Raw genomic sequence first — 25536 nt, 5'->3', positions numbered from 1 at the left:
ATCTGTATAATCTAATGCAATCAATCTCATTTAACTAAATGTCACACAGCCCTTTTCACCATGAGGCAGTTTATGTACACACACCAAGAAGCAGCACCAACTTCTGAAACCCTTACCAGTGTGAGATCAATTTTCATGAGTTGCTCAGAAAAATCAGTGTACTTCTATTTTGTTTCTGAGTTAACTGCTAAACACACAAGAAATGTTTAAAAGCCTATGGGCTAACAGCAGAGAAACAGAAAATTAAAACAAACAAACAAAACTAGCTGTACTTGCTATACTCAACCTGAATTATAAGCAAAGCAAAAGGTAGGATTGAATAGATCTACAAGGCTTTTTTTCAATGTTATATTTCTAAAATCTCCACCATATAACTCATGCACCTTGGGACAGACTAAATGCTGTTACAAATATGGCTGACCTACCAGAGTCTCACAGAAGCAGTGTCTGAGTGCCTACAGCATCTCACTGTCTGTAGAAGCACAGGGGCTGGTCCGTGCCCCACGGTTCACACCTGTTTGGGTGCCTGCAATTCGCATGCTCTCACCACTCACATCCTTTAGATGAAATGCTTAGAAGCACAGCTGTTTGAATTGCTAAACCTTTGTCAAATGATGCTCTGCAGGATATGGGATGGAGGGCTCTGCCCAGGCAGGCAGGTTTGTGACCAGGGCTGTCTTGTCTCTGCCACAGCAACAAGCAGGCTTTTGAAGCCCTGGGAAGTGATGGGAGTTCTAATTTTTCTGTTTGCTCTCCCAGACCTAACAAAAAGCGTCAAGGGCTGAGCACAGGCTTCCATCTAGAATGGACTTTTGCTCAGTGTGCCACATAGATGTAGCATCACATGCCTCATAGATAAGCGGTATTATTTAATAATTTTTCCAGTGCAAATAAACATGACTAATTATTCTGCAAACAAAACCTAAGGAATGTTTCTTTGTTGTGCTTTCCTGCAAAGAAGAATCTTCAGGATGTAGAACTTGAAAATGAACTTGTTTAGCAGTGTCAGTGCACCCAAAGAATTCCACTGAGTATTCACAATGTTTTAAATATTCATCTAGATTTAACTGGAAGCAAATTGGATAAGAAACCATAACATATATGGTGTGAAGTGAGGGAAAGTCCTTAAAAAAGAAGTGACTCTGTAGCTTAAATCTCTGGTCTCAAGACCTACGTAGAGTTAAATGTTTAAAGGTATATTGGCACCTAAATTTACTTTGCTTTAAATAATATTAAACCTCTATTCATATACACCAAAATGCATCAAAGTGCATAAGTATATTTTCAAAAGAGGTCTGGGAACCTAAACCTCATTATGGGAAAGAGTCACTTTTGAAAATAAAACACAAGATTCTTAAATCACTTGGTCATTTTGAAAATAAATCTGGGATCATTAGTGACCCCAGTGGCCTCAAACCTCAATCTAGAGAATGACACCACTAGTTGCATTCTACCATTCTCCCTAATTAATTGTCATTTTGTGTAATTTCAAAAGGAAGAACAAAACTCACAGAAGACATCATCATTTCTGGCCTATGCCTTACTTAAAAGTTACTTAAAAGTTCTTTTATTTTCCATTCCCCTTAGCTTTTGAAATTTGACAGGCTCAGAGACCAGAAAGTAGGGGAGTAAGTGATCAAAAGATCCTGATTTATGATTTAAAGCATTTGAACATTTTTAAGACCTTCAAGAGGACAATTTAACATGTCCCCAGGTGACTTTAGTTTACACAGCCAACCCTCACAACACAGATAATCTAGGCAGTTGTCTTTGGCAACATTACAGGACTACATTTCACAAAACTGGCCTGTTTGTTAACTGTTTTTCACTCTTTCAGACAGCCACTCATGCATTATTTATGGCATGAGGCATTGCTATATGTTTTCTTTCACCTTCCATTTGATTACAGAAATGTAATTGTGGCTAGCACAAAACCAATGGAAATAGAGATTTAATTATCCTTTGTGCCTCATCTTTTCAGGGAGTGTAGGATTATTTGGTGTGGGAGGTTTTTTGGGTTTCTTTTTGCTTAAATTTACTATTAAAAGTAGAGTCATACTATATTTGGTCCTCTAAAAGAGTTTCTGAACCTCTAAATAGTGGCAGACTGAAGGGGCTATCAGTCCATGGGATGGGTAAATCCATGACTTTTGCACCATAACCATCCCCTTATCTGCAGTTGACAGCTTAGGCTACCTGAATAAAACTTCTGCAGTCTACTTATTTTCTTGCAGTCATTTACATGCCCCTCCCCAGCATCCCAAAAATATATATGAATAAAGGGCCTAGTGTTAATCTTAAAAACACCTAGGCACTATCAGCACATTGGGAAGGAGCACTCTTACAGGCTATCAGCTGAACGACTTATCCATTTTTATCTACTTACGCAGTTTGTCGAGAACAAATTACATTGGGGGGATGGGGTGAAAACTGAGTAAATTTGGGTTGATTCATCACCTGTCCAATTTTGCAGATCAATCAGTTAATAATTTCATTGACCTGGAGGATCATTCAGAACAATATATTTAATTCAGTCATGCATTTAGTTTAATTAAGGTTTGAAGTTACCGTGCCCTGCTGGCAAACAGATATTAAGTCTGTTTTCTTTCTGCTTTCCATTCACTTTCTGAATTTCCTCTACTGGATATCACTCATAAAAGATCTGTTATTTTAACTTAGCTAAATTGCCTACTTCTGTGAAATTATGCCCCTTTCTTTGGAATAAGAATCACCTGCAGGTCTTTCTGCACATCATTTGATAGATGTGCTGGAAGTATTGGGCTTCTTGGACGCTTCTGCAAATAGCATTGGGGTACACAAATCTTGGGAGCCAGCTATTTGGAGACTGGCTAGGGGTGTACAAAGGTCTGGTGCAGAGATGCAACTGAGTGCTAAGGGGCTGTCAGAGAGCAGGAACTACAGAGCCAAGTGCTTTTCATGAAAGTCTCTTGCAACAACATGGGCAGGAATAACCCTTGCTAACTGTGTGGGTTAAATTTAGCTTTTGAAAAAAGATTGAATATGTATTGGGATTACTGCAAATAAATAAATAAAGTGACAATACACATCAGTCTATCATTCAGTTGACCTGGAAACTGAAAGTTACAGGTCTATGAGAATCGACAATGTACAATGAATGTACCTTTCTACAGAGCTCCATGAGCTGCCAATACTGAATTTGGTCCCATAGATGATGCTGAAACATTTGGGGATACTTTGTTTTATTGTGTGCCCTTCTAATAGTGATTTTTTTTTTTTCTGGCAGTTACTGCCTCTTTCTTCCCTTGTGTAAATGACACTAGTGTTTCAAATCCCTGTAAATTTGCCCCAGGTTGAAAGCTGTGTTCATCTTGTGTGCAGCTCTGTTGAATGTCAACAATATCACATAGCCTGGCCTGAGAGCCTCTGTGATGTGTGCCCACGCAAACCGGCACAACTATGCAAAAAAGCTCAATTTACACCACTTTTCATACCATGGCTATCAAACAATAGTTCATCATCATCTTTATGAGATACATGTCAATTTAGCAGGAAGACTCTTACTGAAGCACAGGTTGATATTGCCAACATATCCTAATTTCTAACAGGCGATGGTTTGAACACTGCAGACATATCTCTTAGGCCTACCTTGAGGTCTAAGCAGTGCACGCGTGTTGCAAGATTATGGTTGGGAATAAAGAAAACTTTCTTACTCCCTAATCTGCTGGCACAACTTTGACATGCTCCAGAAGGTTTGGCCATACATCCTGCTGCCAATCAGATAGTGCATTAAGATTATCCTTTGTTCCTGGTTTCCATTTAATGGACTAGCTTTCTCTTTCGGTAAGTTGCTAGGTTTGAATATCCAAAAATTCTCCAGTCACAAGTGAATGATAATATTGCTTGTGTTAGGGCCTTTACAGTCTCTGAATTACATTTGTATTCCATGATATGCTTTCAAAACAGTGAATAGTTGTGTATAAATTCCCTGTTCTAGAGAATACCATGTACCTGCAAAGGAAAGAGCATTCAGGAGGAAGGGTTACATTGGATAGCTAACCATATTATTCTTATGTATTTCCTCAGTGAATTAACATGAAAAATCTAGGCACCATAGCTCTGCTGTTATTAAGGGCAGTTATCTATCTCAGGCTTACTGCCAGAAGATTTGTGAATTCCTTTGCTTTGAATTGAGGCTGCTATGGTTTGAGCTAGCAAATTGGTTAATGGCTCTGTAGGCAAACTCAGGACTCTGACAAGGTGCAATACACATATCCATCACTCATTGGCTGTGTGATTGACAGCACTTTTTGTTCTGGCAGTTCTGACATGCAGTGCATATGATTTGATTATGCTAGCTTTCCTACTTTCTTTCTTTTCCACAATTTGCTGGTAGAGGCTGTTCCAACAGTCCTAGATCCTCAGGTCTCATGTGGGCAACAGTATAAAGAACTGTTCACATATAGGTTTCATATGCCTGAAGGGAACTCTGCTGAGGGACTTGAGCTGTATAGTGAATTTGGTAGTCGCTTTGATTTATTTAAGTACATGAGGAAATCTCCATCACAGATCAGCCCCATTTTATTATATAATTATATTACAAAAAATGACATTCCTATTGCTCTGAAGGTATTATCTGAGAAATCCCAGATTTCTTGCCAGCTGGAGAAAAGAGTTGCAAAATAATTTCAAATGAATTTTAGCTAGAAATTGATACATTTGATATTAGTATTTTGGTTTAAGAACAACGAGATTGTAGAGAGACAGGTCGGGATTGAGAGTGCATCCTTGAAAAGCCCATTTGCTGTTTGGAACATTATTATCCCCCAGTGTGGAGAAAGGCTGGGCAGCACATGATTCATGCCATGGCTGTCACAACACACAGGTGACACGTCTTTTCCACTGATTATTAACTTTCCTCTTCACTCTTGTATTTGGTCTTTTATTTTGCTTGGCTGAAAAGCAGATTGGAGGACAGAGACACAGTGTGTTACTGTGTGTGGAAGCATGAGTAAAATTATCTGTTTGTTTGCATTTTTGCTTTAATTGTGCAAAACCCACTATTTTCAATGTTGTAGTCTGCTGCATGAAAAGCTGTACTAGGTCTGCATTAGTTCTGTCCTCTGATATCTGAAAAAGCACTAAGTATGTCATTTTTATGGACTTTTCCTATTTTCAGCTAAGTCTAGTATTCCTGCTTCTGTGGTGCTTGAGCTAGGTATTTCCCTGTTCACAGAACAAACTTCTTTTTCCTTTACTTTTTGACCAATGTTTCTTCCAAGAAGCCTCACAGTGTTCAATAGCAAAAAGATACTTGAAAGAAAAAGATGTGTCTTGAGAGCCTGGAATACACCATGTCTCAGCAGGACTGCCCTCCAGAGGTGGGTCTCTGGGGCAGAGACCCTCTTTCATTCAGGGTGCACACACAGTGTCACTGCTTCCCATTTAATAACCTCCCATCAGTCCTCCCTAGATGCCATTCTTACCTCATCTCACTGTGAGTTTGTTCTTATTAAGGGCCTGATCCATCAAGGTATTTAAGCACATGGTTGTGGGTTGTAAACCCACCAGGACTTTTTATAACCCTGTAAAGTGTGTAAAGTGTGTACCTACGGCACTATAAAAGATGGTTTTAAGTGATGTCTGTGATAAGAGCCAACCTTTTCTGTTCAGCACTTATTCTCCTCTGTAACACAAGAAGTTTCTGCAGTTTGTGTTGCATATATTTCAAACAAGACTGGTTTTGACAAATTGACTGTTTCTTTTTTAGTTCTGTCTTTTTTTTTTTTGCAAAAAAAGCATCTATACCTAATAAATTTTCAAGATATTATTCCTTATCTGCATTCCTCAAAAAAACTGTTAAGATTATGTTAGACACCCTGAAGGATTACTTAATATTTAAAATTTTTCAATTCAGCTTCTCCAAAAAAAAAAAATTAAAACAAAATAAGAAAATAGAATGATCACAGTAGGCTCAAACCTTTTCCCTGCAGACACAGCTAAGGGTAAATCTTAAGTTATATCCTATCCTGAGAGTGGAATTTGGTCCAGTGCAGAATTTGAATTTCTGTAAGCACTGAAAATAAAAAGTAATTAAACCTCTGCCTATTCCTTGTGTACTATAAATACATTAATAAAATAGGCAAAGAAAATCAACTCCTAAATTATTAGCAGTAGTAAAATGCTGAATATTGAAACACAGTTTAATTTATTCATTTATACTTTTTATCAGGCTAAAATAGGCCTCTAGGAGCAATTTAAACATTACAATAATGCAATTGTTCAGTATAGTCAGCAGTTAGATACACAGCTATCTTCGTACAAAAACAAACAGCAAGCTAGTGGCAAACTCACATGTTTCAATGTAAATTGTTGGTGAATTTATGCAAAGCCAGCAGACTTGTCTATTTTATGAACATGTAACTTATGCATTTCAGTGTGAAAACTACTGGGCAGTGAATCAATGCAATGGGTCCAATTCAGTGCCCACAAAGAGTCGAGCTCTAATTTTAAGACTTCCAGGTAACCAAGGCTCCTGTAAGTTAGCATATATAATGTGTAAACCTCCCAAACCCCAAATGAACTTAGATGTTGGCTATCTGTCTTGGATGTATTTTAGAGAAAATTGGTTAAGTCCAAAGCAAAGCAAAAAGAATATATGTTATATGTTAATAGCAGAGACAACTGGAAATCCTTTAGCCTATATATTAGTTGATACATCTTCAAAAGTAAAGAAGGCATTTCAAAGCTAAAACTATTGGGAGAAAGTTTCTCTGACTATTTCTTTATATGAAACAGCGCTCTTAATTCCATTCTGCTGCACAGGGCAGATGACATTCCTCCCAGTCATCACCGAAGTAACAGTAACCCACTGAGAGGCTCCAAAACTGCTGTGGTGCAGATCCAATCTGTTTGAAATTCAGCAGACTTTCTTGTATATGCTAGGAAAAGTCTTTGGTTCTTAGGCTTTCGTTTCATATGCCAGAAACTTATGAGGGTACAGCTCTGCTTACGTTTAGACTGGAATGAGTTTGTGAGGGAGTAACTTTCCCACAAATGTGGATGCTGTGAAACCTGAGTGGGGCGGGCAGCTCCTCTCATTTTAGGGACTGTGCTGTTACTCCAAATCTCAGCTTGCATTTACAAATACAAGGAGCACCCATGGCTGAGGAAAAAACTGTAACACTGTGTGTCTAATCCAACATACCACTGCTTTTCATGTCTCCAAGAACTTCAAGCAGTAATTTTACTTTTGGAGAAGTATTAAAAAGTACTGAGAGGGATGAACTGCTCTTGTTCTCCTGTTATACTCTGAGATATAAATGTCTTTAAGTACTGGATACATCTAGTATCAAAGTAGGAAAAAAGTGAGCGGACCAGAGATCTGCATAGTCTCCCTAGTGAAGCTCTAGCTTGATATCTTGCTTATATCCAGTTTGGGAGGGTTACTCCTTTTCATGGGTGCAACATGGAGATAACTCCAGTGTCATCCGACGGGAGATGTTCATAATATACATGAAAGTTTTTTTTTTTTTCTTAATAGCTCTTTTAAGGACTTAGTATTCTTTTAAAAAGTTGCTTTTAATTCAAGTGTGAAGATATTTTCTGTCTTATATGGCCTATCAGTCAGGTGTCTCTCTACTATAGGTTTATTACGCAGGGCTCAAAGAAAAACTGAATACTAACAATTTGCTGCTAGTAAAGGTAGCATAAAACTTGTTTCTAGACCCCCCCAAAAAATAATCTCATAAAATATGCTATATCCTTGTGGAGCATAAACTATTAAACGGATTTCTAAGGACTTCTAATGTTTTGTAATTGTCAAGAAGTTATTTACCATCAAGAGAGACTTGCTTATTCATGGAAAAAGTATATTTAATTTTGTAACAAGGAGTAGAATAAAGCCTAACTGAGAAGGGCCATCAAGAAATCTGTGAAACCCTTTTTCACTGTTGCCATAGTAACCTCCTTAATAAGCTGGTAACCTTGGTTAGGGACAACCCCATAGGCAAATGTACTGTAGAAATTTCTCAGACAAAATGAATACACTCTCTTTGTTCGGCTTTGTATTGCTTTCACAAATGCTTTACCCAATTATTAGTTTCCTTGTTGTCTTTAAGAAGCAAAACCTGAGGCAAAAGCAAACAACCTGCCCTAGCCATCACTCTCAGTATTTAAAAAGGCACGTTTCAGGTACAGCACATTTAATTAGGATCTAACTAGGTTGGTTGGAAAAAAATAAAATAAAATAAAATAAAATAAAATAAAATAAAAGAAAAGAAAAGAAAAGAAAAGAAAAGAAAAGAAAAGAAAAGAAAAGAAAAGAAAAGAAAAAAGACAATAAAATTCTAATAGTAAAGGAGTTGACCTGAGTGTTAGTCCAAAAATTGACCAAAGCCTTTTCAAGAATATTAAAACTGCAAGTTTAGAAGTAATTGGAGAATCACTTGACCAGCTGTTTGCTCAATTGAAATTGGTCAATTGAAAGATCCAGCTTTCAATTTCTGCAAAGGCTGCAGCTAAGAAGAGAGAGAGCAACTTGTTTTGGTTTTCCACAATTATAGAAAGAGGGCTGAGGTGAAAATTTACTGTGGGTTTGGGGTAAAAAGTCTGGAACCATTAACCTAAGGGGAAAGAAAAAGCCTATCCCTGAAGTAATTTACCACATCTAGAACTAAGAAGCATCAAAAAATAATGTTTCATAGTAGGTGCTGAACAAACACAGGAGGGCATAAAGTTTTGGCTTGAAAGAGCCATTAAACTAAAGCCCCAGTTCTGCACAAAATGCATATGCTCAACTTCAGCATCCTAAGGCAAGACTGTGGTTAAATGCCGTAAGCTATATATATATATATATATATATATTAAATCTTCTGAGGAATACATGAATGGATAATGTATAAATGTTACGTCATTGGAGACAAGATAGCTACCAGCTAAGATACTAGATACAATCCTTTACAAAGTTAATAATAATTATTTTTAACATGTCTTATTGACTTCTAATAATCTCTGAGGGGATTAATACCTAAGAAAGTATATATGTGTTGATGATAGAAAGCAGAATGAAGTATACTGATTTATTGCAACTCTTCATTAAGTTTAAAAGCATTCCACTGTGATGAAGACATCAACCATAGGCTGTGGTATTTTCACACTGCAAAGGAATAGTTAAGGGCAGGAAGACAAAAAAAAGAAAGCAAACAATGTTTTAACTTGAATTCAAGCCAGATTTCACAAAAACAAGACCCTATTCAAATCCGATGAAGTAAAACATGTTAAAAGTATCTACCACTTTTCCCTGTTATAGGCATGGATGAAACATATCTGTTTATGTGTGTGCTAAAAATGTTCCTAGGTAAGGTAATAGCAGTTTACTACATTGCATAAAGTATATAATTGGATTTCCTGCATATATTCAAATATTGAATCTCATTCTTTATGATTTACAATTAAATTTAAACCACCAATTTAGGTAACAGAATAAGAAGGACCTTTTTATATCTTTTGCACTGTGAAATCCTGATTTCTAATTTTTAATTAAAAAGATCATTTTAAATTCCAAAAATCAGATCAAGAAACAGTGTGAAATTTTATGTTATATAACAGTTATGATAAGGTTAATTTTCCTCTTTAAGGAGTTGGTAAAAGGGAGTTACATAATATAGCTGTAGGTTTTGGACATAGGAAGCACAAAAGCAAAACAAAAAGGTGAATGCTCTTGATGAAGCTAAATGGAGATATTGCAAACTTCTAATTCAAAAGGAAAATTCCTTTTAACTCCAATGGGATCAAGATTTTATCTTGTGTTCCTAATTATTTCCTGGTGAGTTTTACACATGTGAATATTACCAGCAAAAGTCAGGTCATTAACGCAACTGCCTCAACACTGAAAAATACTGAATGCATGCTTGTTTCCCAAATGACACATGGCCCTGCAGTCTGTGCACACGTGTCCCCATGTAACAGAGCTGAAATTCTTCATAAGCAATATCATCAGTCATTTTTCTCAGAGGAAAATGAGCACAGTATGTCATTATGCTCTAGGATTGTATCACAGTTTGGCTACTAATAGGCACTGGGCCAAACTCCAGAAAAAAATTAGATTATATTTATTTTGGAAGCCTCTTAAAACAGGAACTCTCTCTTTTGTGCTACTTAGCACACTGTCAGCACTTACAAATACAAACAAATAATTCAAATTCTGATATTCAGTTTTGGCAAAATGTTCTGACTACCTGTCTGAAGAGGATTAATTAGGCAGCTGCCTTTCTCCTGACTTAGAGCCTGGCTGGCTCCTGCCCCCAGCATTTGATAAGAGGACATTTGGGCCTCCTCACATCAGAGTCCAGAGTGAGAGGTCCCTCTGAGCAGGGAAGCAGGAACACCCCTCTGCATTCTCACAGGTTCACATTGTCTCCCAACTGGCTTAATGGTCTTCTGCCTTCTACTTACAATTAAAAAGTGAAGGACTTTATTTACACCTTATCTAACAGTGTCCCTGGTTCTGTCTCACATACAGGAGTGTATGTGTTTTTTGTTTTATTTTTTAAGCTTAAAAGTCCCCGTCAGAGAAGCATCCCAATTTCCACTATCTCCTCTATCTTTTGAAATCAATACAACTCTCCTCTTAGCTTTAATGGACCATTTTCAACAGTGCAAAGAATTGCTCCTTGACTTCTTCTTCGGTCTGATTAAATTATCACAGACCCTTACCTCCCTTCCAGAAGCCTTTGCTGAAGTAAACACCTGTTGTTGTTTTCTTGTGTTCTGACGCAACTCCCAGCCACCCACTGGCAACTGCAGAATCCTCATATATAGATGCTGCCTTGTGCCTATCTAGAACTTTTACTTGGAAAAATGCCATAAATTAATTAACCTCACCATTAAGTCATCATAATTCCTATAATTTTCTGTGATGGCCAGAGAGAAAGTTTTAGATGCATTTCATTTCTCTAGACTCATCCACATAGGCATGCTGCTCCTGATCATCCCAGTGGTTACCTCCATCTCCAGTCAAATCTCATTCCCACTGATGCCATTCATAAAGGGAACACTCCACCTCTCCTCCACCTGGCCACCATTACACTTACAGGAGGATCTCAGCACATCTATGGGGCAGAGCAGAGCTTGATGTTTGGACTCAGGGTGTACTATTAAAATCATTGTATTGCTCTGTTCTCCAGGAATTTTAGTAGGTTTGGGGTTAATTATGCAATAAAGAACAGCTTTCTTATTTTCTTCCCAGCTGCATAGATATAACTTCAAGATTACTGCCCAAATGTGCATTTTCACTTCCTTTAAATCTTTGTCAAAGCATGGATTTAAAAAATATTTCTACTTCTCTGTTCTGATCATTTACTATCAGGTCTAACAGCCCCTTTTATTTCTGTACATGACTTCAGAAGAGGAATTTTGTGGACTCTTAGGTCATCCTGAGGTAAACAATTGCTGTTAGAGTTACTATGTGCCCTATAAATGCAGGCATATACTGACTGAGGTTTTTAGAATCATAATAAAGTACTTTTAATACAGCAGTACAATCCTAGATTTCATCTACAGACTCTGCATCAAAATAGATATGAAATTCATCCCTCTGTCTAATAACATTTCCTTGGAAAATACTAGATCACAAAATGTATTCCCAGTAGAACAATCTTCCAATTTTTCTGCTGCTGTAGACGCTGTCTCAGTCATTCTGTTGCTTCTGGTTAATAAGTCATAAAGCCTGTCATAAAGCCTGTCATGATAAGTATGTCTTTTCTGCCAAAATTATTTTAGTTATAGCTCCCAGAATAGAAAAAGCTACCATATGAGAAGTTACTACAGAAAGTTGCAGTAGATCCTCTTTCATCTTATTTATTCTCTTCAGAGTCTTCAGAGGAATGAGTCATCACAGTCCTAGGATAGCCCTCTTTATCTAGGCTTATTGCCTTGGATTTTTTTATAGATATTTTTAAAGTACATTTAATGGAGATGACTTGGATTTTTATCTTCAAGACTAGTTTTCCATCCCGCCTTCCTTTTTGTCCACTTTCCTATATTTTCTGAGGCCTTAGTCACTGCTGGCTAGTGACAGTCTTTTCCTGGCAACTTCAGCAAATTCTCAGGTAAACTATCCCTCTCTGGAAAACCTCAATTCTTCTCTTCTCCAGAAAACCGATATTTAAAAATCTAGTGTACCTTACAGCTGCTATAGAATCTACAGATTAGGAGTTTTAATCCTTGCAAACCTTTAAAAGCAGATTAGACAAGCATCTACTAAAATGGCATGGATACTCCTGCTTTGGAGGAAGACAGTGGACTCAAACACAGTAATTGTCTGTTATAGATACTTTGAACAGATCTCAGCATTTCAGTAACCAGTTTTCTACCTTTCCGCAGATTTTTCCAGCAAGAAAGAAATACAGTACTTCAAGAGGAGATGGTGAGACCATACAGTCCATAACGGAACTCATAAAATGTCAAAGCTAGTATTATGCCTTGCCCAATCACCTCTGTGAAACATAGCTCAGACTTTGAGTACCATGTAATGAATACTTATAGGAAATTCTTCATAGTAAATTCAACAGAGTTAAAAAGAATTCCTGAATTCATTTAAGTAATGAATAAAATTTAAGAAAAACATTATTGTTGGTGATTGTGAGCAGAATCGTGTTTAGATGAGATGACAGTATTTGTGATAAATTTTCCATACTATTTTATTACAAATAGCCAGTTACTCTTGCATTCCTTAGGTTCTCTCTCTCTCTCATTGAGAGCTAAACAACAATAAATGTTCTTTTTGGTTTGAAATATTTCCACAGAGATTATTTATTGTTTTTGATCTGTCATCACTATGAAGGACTTAGAAAGATAAGAATATAAAGAAACTCAAGAAATCTGAAAGTATATAGTGATAATCTTGAAAATAATGGCATATGATAGTAATCTGACTTATGAAGGACATCACTCAAATTAGACAAAATAGAGAAAATGTGCTTAAAATTCTGCTACCATTTCTCAGAAACATTAAAATGTCTTATTTAGTAGATCACATCATAAAAGAAAGACCTGTGACTATCTGACATAATTACTTTGAAAAAAAAGTACTCTTCCAGATATATACACTTCCAAATATATATGCAAAAATTCCATTATTGTAATTTAATTTTAGCTTGGCAATTTAGGATTTCTTTAACTTCCATTTCATATATTTAGAAACTGGAAAATTCCAAAAGTTGCATTAATTTTAGACTTGAAATCTCTATACTGTGGAAATGGGACTGGAAAAATACTATTTTCTTCTTTACATCAATTATTTCCCTCTACTTAGAGTACAATAGAACAGGGAAAGCAAAACAGATATGAATCATAAAATGAAAAACTGCAAATTTTTTTCTTATGTTGTATTAGTGTACAAGGGGACGTGTATTAAATGTTAACTCCAGCTAGTGATAACAGTCTCATACAGATCATGATTCGATGATTTTGCTCTAAAATTCTCATAGTCTTCTGGACAAGAAAAATCAATCATAAGTAGAATGGAAACTATTAAATCCTGACCTGGCCTGGAAGGTAGCCTACTACCTTTACATTAAATAAATATTAGCAATAATATTAAATAAAACTTAAATTTCCCAAAATGTCAATTGTCATTTATTTTATGACTGCTACCCAAAATAATGGTTATTTTTATAATTACGACAGAGGGAAGAATTTCTCACTCTGATTTCTAATTTTCTGTATTGGTAAGAAAGTTCTAGTTTATGTTAGGAAACAAGTTGTCATTCTAGATCAAGAGCACGCGTGTTGGACTTAGTGATCTCCTAGACTTCTGGCAAAATTATTTTAATTAGCCTTCTCCTAACAGCATTTAAACAAATCCTATGCTGCCAGGGAAGGAAGAAATGACTTCTCAGTCAGATAGTTTACTTAGTTCTTTTTATCCATTGCCATAAATCTTAGTGTGGAGATTATTAGTGACTAAAGATTACTTTTTTTTTTTTTCTTTTTTTTTTCAAACAATGAACTGTGACCACTTTACCCACTGAAAAGCTCACACATCATTCAAGTATGTTTCTGCATGGTTTATTTTCACACCATTGTTGGGTGCTAAAATAGTTTTACACCATTTATAAGGCATGGACATTTTAACTAATCTATCCAGTCTGTTACAGGTATGCCAAAGTAGAAAAATGTTAGGAGTAACCATGTATTTGTGCAGTGCTGTAGGTACATATATTGGAGCCAGACATGTTTAGCAAATACTAACACATTGTTTGAATGTCAAGTTAACTGCTAGTGATGCTCTATGAATTCCATGATGCACAGAGATGTTGAGAATAGACCCTAGTCTGAATATGTGGAATGATCAAAAATGTATCTCCCAAGAGAAATTTACTTGGAGACATAGGGGCCAACAGAAATCCAAGATTTTTGTCCCCATTTAGTGAAAACAGTCAGGCCTCTCCATAGCCTACAAAGACTAAGGTCTGGCACTGGCCCCTGCATACTTTCTTTACAAAAGAATCACTGTCTGTTTCCTGAGTGGGAATGCTAACTTTTGCGAGCTTGCTCGCGATGTGCGTGTGTGCGTGTTGCCCAAGAATTTCGAGCCGTACAGCCCAGCGCTCCATGCGGTTAAGTAAACACAGCATGGCTGCTGGGGCATGCAGCCAAGGCTGAGGCCGGGAGGAGGGGATGAGGCTGGGAGGAAATAAGAGCAAATTCCTCTGAAATGATCTGACAGGAAATGACAGAGTGTCAGCCTTATATAACCACACTGCGAGAGAGGGAGGGCGGGAGAAGTTCTTCCTAAACACAGAGTGGTGCCAGATCTCAGTAGGTGAGGATGATGAAATAATAAAGCATTTCCCGTGTGTGTTTTTCATTAGTCCTGTTTTGTTTTTCTTCCAAGTGCTGTGGAAACAGAACAGAAGCCCATGTTTCAGCCAGGACTGCAATGGCCTCCTCCCATGGGAATAACAGCTGCATAAATAGGAGGGAAGCCCTCAGTGGAATTGCTTCCAACACCTTTCTAATGGAAATAATGATTTGCAAAGCCCAGTTTATACCTTTGCCACATAATTAGTAGCCAAGATTAAAAACATTGTTCCAACTCCCAGCATCCTTGAAATCTGGCAAGACCTTAAATATTCCAGTGTTCCAAAAAGGTAGCCCATAAGTGATCATTGTAAGGACAGTTTTAGCCAGTTCAGTCAAACCCTTGAATCAATCAACACTTATTATATGGAAATTAACCAGTTTGATGTCAATTAGTGGAAATTTGTTAGCAGACATAACCTATGAGACACTTTATTTTGAATTCCTAACTCTCCCTATTGAAGCAAGCTAAGGTGGGCCAAGGATGAAGCCACTCATTTCTGAAGACCTGGAGTAGAATTAGTGAAAAAAGGGTTTGAGGGAAGCTGTAGTCAAGTACACAAAACTTCTGTTGTCTATTAGGCACTAGAAGCACAAGGGACTGGATATCGGATTTTTTCCTGCAAGGAGACGGTTTCTAGTCACAGATTTGGTGTAAAACAGTCTGTTCTGTATGAGTCAATACTGAGTACAGAAGAAAAAAAGTGTTCCTAGACTAATGGCAACACCTACCCTCACTTTACACTACTTATAAACTAAATTTTTTTTCCACCACATTTTGATAAATTATATTCCCATATTAAGAAAGTTGAAAATTCTAAATTAAAGATATCTGACGATCATTAATTTTCCTCCTAAAATAACCAAAAAAAATGTCAGAATTTTGGCTAGCTGTTCAAGCCAGAAGGGGTGACAAAAGATTTCCTTAAGGCTTATGAGCACTACCTGTCTGGTTTATTGGGTGGATTTGACTTTACTGTGAATTCCACCTTTTGTCTAAATTTAATGAAGTACTCTCAAATATCATTTTAACTGTTTATACCAGTATCCAGCATGACAGCCTGCTGCTATACCATTCAAATTAAATATTAGGACTGTGGGTTCAATCTCAAAGTTTTACAGCAATCCTAAACCACTCACAGGTAAGAAGGGAATACAGAATCAGAGTCTTGCTATAATATGAAAAACTCCTGTCAGATTTGAAGCCAGGGTTTCCATGCAGCTTGTGGAAACTCCTCTGTAACTGTTATTAACTGACCATGACATAGACACCATAATACCCTCCCATAAGCACCCATATATATGTTTAAAAAAATGTTTAATGTTGCCTTCTAGAATGCATGTTCACCAATTTGTTATCTGCAACAACATTAGCCAATGTTTTTGCGATATCCAGAATTCAAACTTTTACCTAATGTGAAGTGTCTCTTAAAACTAAGTGCTCTAAAAAATTTCCCGAGTATTTCAAATAGTTAATATTTTTTCTGCTTGTTTAATTTATAAACAGTTATTAAATGAGCCATTCAATGTAGTACAGTACAATACTTCCAGAAGTTGACAATGAAGGCACCACTGTCAAAATATAATGTCTTTGCTTTGATACTGATAGGGGTTCTGTAACCTACATGATCAATGCAATTTATCACCAGATTCAGGCAGTGACAGCACTTACTTGAGAACAGCCTGATAAAGTCGCAATTATTTCTTGATACTGTTGGCCATCCAAGCTTCTATAATTTCACTAGTAAGAACTGTTCTAAGGCCAGGGGCCTCTTTTGGAAGGGTCATGTTTATGCATGATCACATAGCTACATTCAGTATCTGCACTATAATTGGAAAAAAAATGCTAACATAAACTACATTGTTCTTCTGTCCTTGTTTAAGGGAATTTAAATGTTAAAATAAAGCATTGTTCATTTTATACATTTAGTAAATTAGCCACATAATTTTAAATTATGGGCAAACTCTGTTTTTCTCAAAATTAAAGACAGCAGTGTCATAAATGTTAAAACATTATAAATGTGTAAAGGGTCATTCATTTATTACAGGGGTGCCTAGAGATTGTTCATTTAGTAATGGGTCTGTACATACATGCTGAAACATGCATAAATGATAGTGAGGTAAGGTCAATTTAGGAAATAACATATTTCACTTATGATCAGTATGTTTTGCATAAGAATTTTAAGTATATGGCAAAGTAGTACAGATCTCATTCTGAGGTACTTTTCATTTTTGCAGGTGGTGTTAGAGACTACCATTAAACTCCCATTTGGTGATGAAGTATCTGCATAAATCCCTGAGTCTGGTAAGGTTTATGGGAATTTTGCTATCCACCTTAGTGGTTGCAAGACTTTAATTCTGGAATTTCTGCAGAAATAGAAAACGTACATTCAACCTCAGTAGTCTAAGGGCCCGTTCCTCAGTCAACAGGCAGCTATGACAAGACAATGTTTGGTATATTTACCGGGGAATTAGTGGGGTAGTTATTAGAAATGTAGTTTTCTCAGTTTCCAGAAACTGCTTACTTGGTCTTGCAGTTCTAATATTAAGCCCCTGCTGTAGGACTCAAGTGATTTGTGTTGCTATGGCATTTTCTCAATCCACCTGGTAAAATGGATGGTTTTGGAATAAACAAAATGATATGAAAGTAAGGATTTTGATTTTTTGTTTTTTAAAAATAAGTCTTTAACAAAGCACTTAACTTCTGCTAAAATAATTACAATGATCAGGTTGTTGACGTCAAAGACTGCCATTGGCTTTAAAAGTCACATTTATGCATGATCACATATCTACATTGTAATATCACAGGGAGAAAAAAAAAGCCAACAAATTTTTTTGCCCTTCTTTATGTGAATTTAAATCTTAACAATAAGCATTGTTCAAAAAATCTGATTGGTCTTTGTAGAGAATATCTTATTTATTCCTGAGGTTATGAAAATGGCCTAACTGTAAATAGGGGACCAAATTCTAACAGTATGGGTATACATACTCATGTACAAACTGTAAGGCTGTGGGATGAAACAATTATATCATTTTTTCTGCTCCATTTTTCGAACTAGTCAAATACATTAAGAGACAAAATCTTCAAGACCTCGGAGTACAGAACTCAGGATCCTAGATTTTACTAACCACCAGGGACAAGCTCTTTTCTTTCTTCTGTCATGATGTCAGGAGCTTCTGCAAGTAATTTTCAAAAGCTTTTCATATACTGAAAGAACAGAGCTTCCTGTGTCCTTTAGTGTTCTTGCTAACTACTCCTTCAAGACATAATATTCAGTTTTTGAGATAGTATATCATTTTCTCTTAGAGTTAAAAATAGTTTTTCTGTTTATATCACAGAATCACAGAATCACAGAATCGTCTAGGTTGGAAGAGACCTCCAAGATCACCCAGTCCAACCTCTGATCTAACACTAACAAGTCCTCCACTAAACCATATCACTAAGCTCAACATCTAAACGTCTCTTAAAGACCTCCAGGGATGGTGACTCAACCACTGCCCTGGGCAGCCCATTCCAATGCCTAACAACCCTTTCAGTAAAGAAGTTCTTCCTAATATCTAACCTAAACTTCCCCTGGCACAACTTTAGCCCATTCCCCCTTGTCCTGTCACCAGGCACGTGGGAGAATAGACCAACCCTTACCTTGCTACAGCCTCCTTTAAGGTACCTGTAGAGAGCGATAAGGTCGCCCCTGAGCCTCCTCTTCTCCAGGCTGAACAATCCCAGCTCCCTCAGCCGCTCCTTGTAAGACTTGTTCTCCAGACCCCTCACTAGCCTCGTCGCCCTTCTCTGGACTCTCTCGAGCACCTCGATATCCTTCTTGTAGCAAGGGGCCCAAAACTGAACACAGTGCTCGAGGTGTGGCCTCACCAGAGCCGAGTACAGGGGGACAATCACTTCCCTAGACCTGCTGGCCACGCTGCTTCTTATACAAGCCAGGATGCTGTTGGCCTTCTTGGCCACCTGAGCACACTGCTGGCTCATATTCAGCCGACTATCAACCAGTGCTCCCAGGTCCTTCTCTGCCAGGCAGCTTTCCAACCACTCATGTCCCAGCCTGTAGCGCTGCTTGGGGTTGTTACGCCCCAGGTGCAGGACCCGGCACTTGGCCTTGTTGAACTTCATACAGTTGACCTCAGCCCATCGCTCCAGCCTATGCAGATCCTCCTGCAGAGCCTTCCTACCCTTGAGCAGATCGACACATGCACCTAGCTTGGTGTCGTCTGCAAACTTACTGAGGGTGCACTCAATCCCCTCATCCAGATCATCGATAAAGATATTGAAGAGGACTGGCCCCAGTACTGAGCCCTGGGGGACTCCACTAGTGACCGGCCTCCAACTGGATTTGACTCCATTCACCACAACTCTTTGGGCCCAGCTATCCAGCCAGTTTTTAACCCAACAAAGCATACGCCAGTCCAAGCCACGAGCAGCCAGTTTTTTGAGGAGAATGTTGTGGAAATATGAACTAAGATAACTTGAAGCTGTGGAACTTAGTGTTTCTAATGGTTTTATACCATATAATTTGCATGTTTCTATAATTTACAGCTCAAATTAATATGTAAAGCCCAGACACAAAGGCAAACTAAAAAACTATTCTACAGTTCCTTGTGTGTAGAAACTTGTTAGCAACCAAGAGAAGTACAGAACAAGGCTGTTACAGAGCACTTGCCACACAGTGACAATGACATCTCTGCAGCAGCTGAATGACAATACTAAAAACCTGAATAACTTTGGGTTAGATTATTTTTAAATGAGAATATCCTTGAACACATGCGATTTAACTAATGTATTAAGCTGGAAACCACAGACAAATTGTCTCTTCACTTGACCTTCAACTCTGATTCAACATTTCACCGATGACCCAAATAATACGGTTACAGAGCCAAGAACACTAAAGTTAAGAAATGGTAGAATAATGGATGTCTGCCCAAAAATAACTCAAACCTGTTGCATGTATGCCCCTAACCAAAGGTGTACTGTCCCAGGAATTATTTCCCATGCTGTATTTGAAGCACGTTCTGAAGACAGAGTTCATTTTGTCAGGTGAATGCCTTGGTCCTTATCAATACAGTACTTTGTGTGAAGCACCCGTCTCCTCTCTCTTTGAGTTAAATAGGCGCTATTACCTCTATTTCACAGCTGTTGACTTAAGGTAGATTGATATTAAAATTAGAAGTTTCCAATAAACTTGGGTGCTTATCCGAGATGGCATATTTTGGCAAGAGTGAGGATGAGTAATTAGTAACATGTAGGACATAGTACATTGAAAATTCAACTTCTAATGACTTCTGCTGTGAGTAATCTTCAGTGCTGAAAGTCACGGCACACAGGATATGGAACTTTAGAAAAAGGGGAACACAGAGTTACAGACCACATACAAATTTGCTGCAGAGCAAGATATGTGGCATCACTAAGACAATGGATGTCAGAGATGAACCCAGAAAATCTATGGAGAGTTTTCATTTGGTTGAGCTTAATTTTAATTCCTCATCTTTCAACAGCAATTTCAGAGATAGTCCAGTTCTGCCATAGCTCTGGTCTGGAGAAGGCTCGGAAGAATTACATCAGGTGAAGGCTCACTGGCTCCAAATACCTGAGCTGAAGGACAATTGGATAGACCGAAGACTTATTTTTTTATCTGAGTTAATTGGGTATGAAATAAATACATTTCCACAGGGCCATCCCTTGAAAAGTAGCAACAACCCATTCTGAGTTCCCGTGCCCCCAGGACATGCCAAATGCCTTACTAGCAGTTGCCAGTCATAGCTTAATAACAGTTTTCATTTGTAGCTTAATTTACCACATTTTCAAAAGGTGAATCACTGTCACTTTCACTATTTCAGATTCCTAGAGCCTTTGGAAGATGGTTTGTAATTCATGCAGCCAATTATTAACTAGACAGCAAGCCTAGTGAGGATGGGGACCTCACTACAGGGGTCTGGAATTCAGCTCAGTTAGCAGGAAGGAGACTAAAATAGCCCTATACCGTTGGCATCTTTGTGCATGGTATCATTGGTGAATTGAGCACTCCATCAGATTAAAAGACATCCAGATGTCCACACCCTTCAAAACCAGTACAGTAGTCAAGAATTTGCATACTACTCTCATTAATCTGAGAGCATGGTGTTGCATGGGGTAGTTATAGCTCTATGTCGCATAAGGGTTTCTCCTACGCTCTGGGAATACACTGCTGCCCAAGGCCTCTGGGTTGTGACTCCAACCTGCCAGAGTCTGTGGGGAGAAGGAGGCAGAAGAAATACAACAACCTCTTTATAGTGAAGTGTCACTGCAGAACAAGCCATGCTGTTTTCTTGTCTTCATAAACAAGCATTTGGGAGGACATACAGATTTTCAGTGTTGGCAGCTTTGCACTCACAGTAGAACATTATCCTTCTGCACACAAGTAGAAGTAAGCTCTGGCCAAACAAAAGATTTACTGCTTCTTCAATTTGTTTTTTAATACAGCTTGACAAATTTCACCAAAGTCCACATACTAACAGAATAATTTATGGAAATATCCTTTAAACGCCTTGGATTTATTAAGTCTGTGTGTTATATTAGTCAAAAACAGCAAAACAGAGGAATTCTGTTTCAGCACAAGATACTGCAGCATTTTTACAAGTTAGCTGAAATGGTATTAGCTCTTATACTATCTAATATTATTATATAGGGATTTTCAGATACACAACTCAATCTCCTGCATTTTAGTTTATAGCCACCAATGTTAGATAGATATTATCGTTCTTACCTTCACCAGAAGCTCAAATATATAGTGTGATAATATACTAGTATAACTACCTATCATGCTGATCTACATGGTGAGATAAAGACTCCATAAAATGCCAGTTATGGTGTCTGGATGTTATAAAAAAGTACACTCCATTGTTTTTCCTGAAAATATAGAAGAGGATTTTTGAAGTGGAAAGAAAGAACAGCTTCATAGCTACATATTCCAAGCAAATATTTAGTGTGAAAACATGAAGAACTGATGAATACAAAATGAAGGAGACAAGTGATGAGAAGACAATGTAGAAGAATGAAAACTGGTAGAAAATGTTACAGCAAGTCGATCTCAACTTCAGTGGATGGGAGAGAGGGAAGACACCTCTAAGGCTTTTGGCATATTTTGCAGTGCTCCTGGAATAGACCCCAATTTCTCTGAAACAGATCCTGAAAATCAAAGAGCTGAGCCTTTTCTGCCTTATAAGCCATTCTTACAGCCAGACAGCATCAAAATGCTGCATCAGCTTAGAGCTCTCACTTTTATTCTGTCAGCAATACAGTGAAGGTATGAATAGGGTGCAGGACAACCTCCGTGTACACTTGGAGATTACTCCAACCCAGAGAAGCTTCCAAGTTGCTAGTTAAAACAGGTCCCCAGCTAAAATGTTTTTTTCAGATAGTGTAAGCCCTGCTGAATGATGACTAGGTTTTACCCCAAGCACAAGCCTTCTTGCCAAGTGAATCATTCCTCTTTCCCGCTTAAATTCTTCAGGAAACACCAATTCTGAACTCCTCCAAAAGCCACTCTGCATCCCTGTAAGTTGACCTTTGGTGCTTTCTAAATTAGGCAGCAAGTACACATGCTAATTTGCACATAAAGGATCCATGGCAAAAATCATATTTCTTTCACGTAATTGGTTTTCTTTTAATCCTGACCTTAATGTATATCATTCTTGATGAACTGCTTCAAATAGACTTTGAACTAGGATTTTTTTAAAACGTTAAATAATGAAAAAATGCCATCTTATTTTACTGCTTACATCAAGATTCAGAGAGATGAAGAACAGTGACAGCATAGCTGTTCACCCATAACCCTGGGACAGCAGGTAAACTGACAGTGTGTAATTACTAAGAGGTGATATTAAGTTAAAACATATAGCTAAAGTAGTGCTATTGCATATGCATCCCCTGGTTTTCAAGGCAGTGTTTAAAATAAAAAACCTTCACCGAGACAGAAAAACTGCTATAGTTATATCATAGCACACTGAGTTGCAAACCTTTTAATGAAAGACATAATTCTTCTGCTGTCTGCATCATACTATATTCTCATGCAAAACACTTTAATGCATCGTGTAAATTATCTAAGACTTTCTTAGTATGTATTACATTTCTTAATCATAGATATTGGGTGTAAAAAAAAGAGAATTATGTGACATGCTGCAAAACAAATTGCTTAGTGTTAGCATATACTAGTTGGGTCTATATCTGAAAAATGCATGCATAGAAGGGTTGGAATTTTTTTAAATGTGCAGAACTTGCTTCTAAGCGCATATGTTATCAATGAAGCAAAAATGACTAATCTGAAATGATGGCAGTCTGATTTTCAGCCAATATCATCAGTTTAAAAGCAGGGGATCTAGATTAAGAGTCTGGATGATCTATTTATTCTGAATTTCAGAATAAGCTCCATATCTGGAAGAGAATGTATATAAATAAACCAAATGTTTTCATACATTTTTTTTTCCATTCAAATACATTCAATTTAGCCATAAAAGAGGTTTAAAAGCAAATCTCATTTTCAGCAATGAAACACTTTTGTTGCCAATTTAGCAGACAGGTTTGTCTTGCTGATAGTAGCTGAAGACTATTGGAGTGTAAATGATGGGCAATATCACTACCTTGTAAACTGTGGGTTGCTCAGAGACATCCCCTTTAAGAACAAGATCTGATGAGAGATACTACCTAATTTTCTGCCAAGTTTGATTGACAGATTGAAAGTAATGCTTACTTACATTATCTTCATATTGAATAAGCAATTGGTGGAAATTTGCACATTCTATATAATTTATTTCATAAAATTCCATTCAAATAGATGAGATATGCATGGGACATCTGTTCTGAATGCAGTAATTTATTCCTGTGAAAAGCATGAGTCAAACTATCAAATAAAACAGAATTTGTGAAGGTTAAACTCTTGTGGCCCTTGCGAAAATGTAAATGTATATTCCAGTTGGGAGCAAGGAGGAATAGGACCCTCTAGACTGGTAGCATTTAACATGGACCTCTGGGAATAAGACACAGATGAATGCAGACATACTGAGAAAACCATAGTCCAGCATTTAAAAATGGGTTGATTGCAATTCTCGTATTTAACAGTTACAGATATGTTGTTCTATGTATAAGCTCTCAGCTCTCTAAAGACCACATTTAATGATGGTTTTATATGCACTCCTTATTGCTAATATACAAATACTGGTGCAGACTCTAAGAGGTGATGAAGACTTGAAGCTTACAACACATCTGTAATATTATTTCAAACAGAGAGTTCAAATCTTAGTGGTTTTTGAATTATGTATATTCATAATCTGGGGCAGGGGTGGGGGAATGACAATGACAATTATACCAAGCTATGTTCCCTATAGTGTTCTAGGTCCAGTTTCTTTTAGTAGACAAAGCTATAATAATATAGTGAACTATAATATTAAATGCAAAGTATTACCATTTATAAGCAAGCACAGAAATATATGCAATGATTTGTAAAGCAAAACATACATGCTGAAATGCACATTTATATAACAAGTAACACCCCCAATTTTAATTAACATAGACTTTAAAAATAATCAATGTCCTTAGTGAAATATAAATAGAAGTAATGTTGTAAAATAGACATCAAAAGACAGCAACGCATTTTTAACAGAATACAAAAGGATCTAAAAGGAATTGCTTGCATATATATATACACATATATATATATTTATTCATACTCTGGATGAATCATTGGCTGATGTTTGTAGCAGTTATTCATGACATGTCTGGTGGTGTTATGACCTTCCCTCTTTTATTGGTTTATTTGATGTTTGTGGTATTTTATATAATTGATTTATGCCTGGTGATATGTTTGGGCACTTTCTAGTAATATACAATAGTGATTGTATGTCTGTAAGTGATGTTACATATTGCTGTTTGTGAGCTTTCTTGGCCAGGTCACCACTGTAAATAAAACTTGTTCTCAATAGATTTTTATGTGGTTAAAGATTTTGACTGCTTGAGCGACTGATTGATTGACCGGAAAACATTTGCTAGCAGGACAGCAGGGTATCATGGAAAAATGTGTCATTTGTATTTCTAATGCAGAAAAAATACTATTTTCAACGTTTTAAAGTGAAATAAAGTATTGTAGCAGTAAAGGGTTACCTACCTTTCCTTTCTCCTTAGCAGCCGTGATGTGTGTAGGTGCCCACATTTCATAGCCTTCTTCTTCTGACCTACAGTAATATTACAGTATTTGGCTTGTTCTTATGCAATTATCCTCTGCACACTTCCTCTTGTAGTCTAATGAGTCCTTTCAGAAAGTATAATAGAATTGTCTTTTTCTTTCTTTCTTTCTTTCTTTCTCTTTTTCTTTCTTTCTTTCTTTCTCTTTCTTTCTTTCTTTCTTTCTTTCTTTTTTTTCTTTTTTCTTTCTTTCTTTCTTTTTCTTTCTTTCTTTCTTTCTTTCTTTTTTCTTTTTCTTTCTTTTTCTTTTTCCTTCTTTCTTTTTCTTTCTCCTTTTCTTTTCCTTTTTTTTCTTTTCCTTTTCTCCTTTCTTTTCCTTCCTTCCTTCCTTCCTTCCTTTCTTCCTTCCTTCCTTCCTTCTCTCTCCTTTTTTCTTTCTTGTTCTGAGATGTTTCTAAGACAGAAATAATACAAGAGAGTGAATAGTCCAACTACTATTGTGATGTTAGAGAAAGTTCAAATTCCTTCTA

The 25536-nt window shown here is 37.1% G+C and overlaps 1 long non-coding RNA gene across 1 annotated transcript in view; it reads right to left on the bottom strand.

Moving 5' to 3' along the window:
* The window catches only part of LOC121072402, a 110074-nt gene extending 84787 nt beyond the window's left edge, over nucleotides 1-25287 (bottom strand). The window contains exon 1 of the long non-coding RNA XR_005821192.1: nucleotides 24990-25287. This is a non-coding gene — a long non-coding RNA (uncharacterized LOC121072402). The remainder of the gene's footprint in view (nucleotides 1-24989) is intronic.
* Between the last annotated feature and the right edge of the window lie 249 nt (nucleotides 25288-25536).

Source organism: Cygnus olor, chromosome 6, assembly GCF_009769625.2.
Source record: "Cygnus olor isolate bCygOlo1 chromosome 6, bCygOlo1.pri.v2, whole genome shotgun sequence".
Classification (NCBI taxonomy): Eukaryota; Metazoa; Chordata; class Aves; order Anseriformes; family Anatidae; genus Cygnus; species Cygnus olor.
Note: the sequence above shows the minus strand (reverse complement) of the source record. Positions and strands in the feature narration are given on the sequence as shown.